Source organism: Gossypium arboreum, chromosome 7, assembly GCF_025698485.1.
Source record: "Gossypium arboreum isolate Shixiya-1 chromosome 7, ASM2569848v2, whole genome shotgun sequence".
In the NCBI taxonomy this organism is placed as follows: domain Eukaryota; kingdom Viridiplantae; phylum Streptophyta; class Magnoliopsida; order Malvales; family Malvaceae; genus Gossypium; species Gossypium arboreum.
Genome location: NC_069076.1, coordinates 53883672 through 53888654, shown reverse-complemented (window position 1 = coordinate 53888654; position 4983 = coordinate 53883672).

Below are 4983 nucleotides of genomic sequence, written 5' to 3'. Positions count from 1 at the left end.
GCCACCCATCCACTACACACCACAGAATTTGGAGCATGGCTGCCAAAACAGATATTGTGATAGAGTCACCAGATACAAATATTGTGGCAGAGCCACCAGAACAGATATTTGTGGCATAGCCACCAGAAACAGATATTTGTGGCATGGCCACCAGAACGCTTCCACCATCAATATAACCTATATCCCATGCAACATATATACATGTCATGGCATACAACATACGGAATCAGAATATCATGCATTTCAGTCAAAATCAACCCTAGGGGTATAACGGTCACTTTGCACCTAGGAGTATAATGGTAATTTTCATACTTAGGGGTATTCTAGTAAATTTACTATTTTAGGGTTTTCATGCACATTACAGCCATTAATGTATTAATAGAAACACTTATCGAGCGTTTTTACCGAATTGGGCCCGTTGGCGTATTAACCCGATTTCGGCCCATTAAGCCTAAATATACAGATCAGACCCTTACCATATTCGGCCATAGTCCATATCTTTAACCCTTACCTTTATCGATCTCCAACTACCAGATCTATATGCTCCAACAGTGTCAACCCTCTATGCTCCTTGATTGCTTGTCCTTAAATCCACACTAAATACATATGAAACCAAAAGAAAAGGCTATTAAAACCTTTAGTCTAAAATAACAGTCTCCCTAAGTGATTAGGGACTTGTCGGCTTTTCATAATAAACCCGAAATAATGAATGGACAGAAAGATCTGAACACTTACCGAGGATCTACTTGCCAGAAACGTTCCAAAGTACCTTCCTATTCTTAGGTATGCTTATTTCGGTTTAAGAAGAAAATGGAAGAATAACGAAGAAAAAGAATAGAGGATTTGGCTAAGTAGTAAAGTCAGCTATCACGTAGTGTGGTTCGGCTTTTCGAAGGTAATCAGTTAGCAATGGCTTGAGAGAGATCGGTGGAAGAAAAAGAAAAGGGAAAGAATTTTAAGAATAGCAATAGAAGATTTAGGCTTCGGTGAAGAAAAGAAAGATGGATCAAAAGGAATGAAAGTTGATAAAATAAAACAAAAAATATGATAAGAGAATTTGAGCTGAAAAAAAATAAAAAAACAAATTCATCCTAGGCAAAATTTGAGAGCTATTTCGGCATCTAATTTCCCAAAGCCGAATGAGTTCTATTTCGGCACCACCGTCCTTCCCATATTAAAATTCCTTGTTTTGCTCCTTAATTTTAGCCCTTAGCACAGTTTGAATTTCATTCAACTCCTTCCCACCGTTTAGCGGCCTTATCCACCCCTTGCACCGCTTCAGCACGCTACTAAAAGAGTCCTAATCAGACTCCAACTCCTTACCCACGTGAGCAGCAAAATTGGTCCTTCGCGCGCACATCAGCTCGAACTCCAGACCTCCTCCTGTCCCTGTGCTCCACATCCTACTGCTGGCCAGTGCACCAATCTTTCCTTTCCATCATAATAGGGTCCCAATTAATCTTAATCTATTCCTGCTGAAGCCTCGGTTACTTGCAAAATAAAAAAGGAAATTTTGCCTGCTATATATCTCGAACCTACGACCTTCTAAACACGCACATACGCTGCTTGCCACTGCACCAAAGTTCCTTTCATGACATAATCTTCTCATAATTAATTTTAAGGCTTAACTGTTGCTGTCACGGCTACTTAAAAATAAATCAAAATTTTGCCTTCCCCTGGAATCGAACCCACATCCTCTCGGCATGCCTAGCACACTGCTACCACTGCGTCATAGGCGCTCTTTGTGGCATACTCCGTTCGTGAATTCTTTTAAAGCCTATTTTAGTGCAACCTATTTACTTAAAAAAAATAAATGTCTCATGCGCCCCGTGCCTCGAACTGGGGTCCCCTTCAGCCTTCTAACGTCCCTTGCCACTGGGCTGAGCTCCTTATTGTGACATAAGTTAGCCCCAACAACTCTTAAGGCCTGCATGCGATAGCCCTTGACTTAAAAAAATGTTTACGCACGTTGGGAATCGAACACCAGCCTTCCTTCCTACTGTCCAGCATGCCTAACCACTAGGCCAGGCGTTCCTTTATGCCCAGTTTCTGCCCAACTTATTTTTAAGGCCTTATGCCCATATTTCCTTTAGAGACAAAATTTAAGAATTTTGCTAAAGCTATGGGCCAAGCCTCGGATTTTTTCCCACACCATAAACCCTTTGTAATTTATTTAATTACTAAACTAAACATACTAAGTAATAATAATTAAAACATCCAAATTATTCGGGCCGTCTTCTACCCGAACCCAGACTCAAGGCCCAATACTTTTGGGCCCAAAAATTGTGGCGTTACAGACATGATATTTGATTACATGTAAGACCACGTCTGGGACATTGGCATTGTACGAGCTTTTCGAGCTATCCGAGTATGTTTATTGATTTTGAACGGTTCAACAGACGTCCCGAGAAATGAATAACTACGTGAATGTATATCCGATTCAGGTACATAGGAACTGTTTGTGAAATTTGGCAATGAAAAGTGAGTATGAATATGATCTTTTGATATGAGAGCTACATGGAAATGTGATGTACTTATAAGTAAGTGATTATGAACAATTGAGCTAAATGAGAAATACGAACTTGCTATTGTGTTATGCCATGATTCATATGGATGAATTAGTTTATAATTCTGATATGTTATAAGTTTATTTGTATATGGCTTACTAAGCTTTTGAGAGCTTACTTTGTGTGTGTTTGTATTATTTTATAGATATCGAAGCCACTGAAAGCTCAAGGATCGTCGAGGATTATCACCACACTATCGAATTTTATTTTTGGTACCTTTTGAAAATGTATATATCAAAGTATGGCATGTATAGGCTAGGATTAATGTGGTATGTTTTGAGATGGGCATATCATGCCATGAGATATGGCTTGATTATGGTTGAACTTATGTTTTAATTTTGGTATATAATCTGTGATACAAAAATCGTATATTTGGTATATATATGGTCAATGAAATAGTCTTTCTAGTAAGTTAGTTATATGGTTGAAGTGGTATGATTTATGTTTGATTTGGTAATGTTTTGGTTGCTTATTGGGTTATGAAATCTGGTCTTAAAAGCTTATGTATATAGGGTGGAAAAACAACTTTATAAATAGTCTATTTTTGTCTACATGGGCATGTGTCTCAGCTGTGTGAGGCACATAGCCTTGGTACATGGGCGTGTGTGGCCATTTTCAAGGGTACACGGGCATGTGGTTAGCCATGTGACTCAAGTCAGTTTCAACCATGGCCAAGGCACAGGGCATGTCTTTGGCCATTGGTACAAGTCAGTATGTATGCCCTGTTTTTACACGGTTTATGAGACGAGCGTGTTTGATAGCTGTGTGAGTCAGACGGCCTGTTTACACAGGCGTGTGACTTATGATTGCATAATTTTTCTAAGTGTTTGGAAGCTTTTATATGTGATTGGTTTAGACCTAAACTACTCTTATACATGTTTTAAGGTTTCACATTACCTTGTAAGGGACAATGTGAACGTTTGTGAATAGTTTACGATAATGATTGAATAAATGTATGTGATTGATGTGTAATATCCGGTAATGCCTAGAACCCTATTCTGACGACGGATATGGGTTAAGGGTGTTACATTTATTAGTATCAGAGATACGATTTAGTCGATTCTAAGACTAACATAGCGTATGTGATTCTAGCTATACATTCCATATATACGAACTGTGACAGTATGATGAATCCTGGCAAACAAAATGTGTTTTTTGTATAGTAATGGATCCCAATTGAGCCGTAGCTGATGATGTTGATAGAAATACGCCTACTCTCGCCCAAGGAACAGCGTCATCTGATTCTAGACTTGTTACTAGTAGCCATGAGGGAGAGGCTAAGCAAGCCTTCTTCCAAATGATGAATGAGTGGTTCACTCAGTATGTTAGAACAAACCCAGCTGCTCCCCAACCTCTGCCCCTGCAAGTTCCCGTAGCTCCCCAAGTGGTAGATCTGATTCGTCTGAATAAGCCTCCAGTTGATAAGATTAGAAAATATGGGGCTGAAGAATTCCGTGCTACTACTAATGATAATGCTGAGAGAGCTAAGTTCTGGCTTGAGAATATGATTCGGGTATTCGATGAATTATCTTGTAGTCCAGAAGAATATGTTAAATCTATCGTTTCACTTCTAAGGGATACCGCGTATCAGTGGTGGAAAACTTTGATATCAGTGGTTCCAAGAGAACGAATCACCTGGGATTTCTTCCAAATTGAATTTTGAAAGAAATACATTAGTGAAAGATTCATAGATCAGAAACGCAAAGAGTTTCTTGAACTAAAACAGGGTTGTATGTCTGTTACAGAATACGAGCGAGAGTTTGTTAGATTGAGTCAATATGCACGAGAATGTGTCTCGATTGACGCAATAATGTGTAAAAGGTTTAAAGATGGCTTAAATGAAGATATTCGCTTGTTAGTCGGGATTCTGGAGATAAAAAAGATGGTGGTGTAACACCCCTTACCCGTACCCGAGGCTGGGATAAGGTATGAGGCGTTATCGGACAAACATATAAACATTAAACTAAAATACAGGCCATAAAATTTCATTCATATTTCAAAACGTTCATTCACTTACACATAGTCCCTTATTTGAGTCTACGAAGTCCAAAACATACTTTAGAAAGGGTTTGGGACTAAACCGAGAACTTACGAAAATCTTGGAAATTTCATGCTTTAAGGCTCCACACGCCCCTGTCCCAAAGTCGTATTCCATACACGGCTGAGACACATGGTCGTGTCTCTGCCTGTGTGGAATATACCTAGGCTATTTTCCAAGCTTTGGTCAACCTTAATCTCTTACACACTTATAAAAAATCAAAAGCATATAACATGGTATTCACTTAATGATTAAATATTCTCAATAAAACCACAAACATAGCATTTGTATGTCATCATACATGTGTCTCTCATACTCATTTTACCTTATCTATTATAGTACCACTTATACATTTATACCAAGATTATCATCTTACCA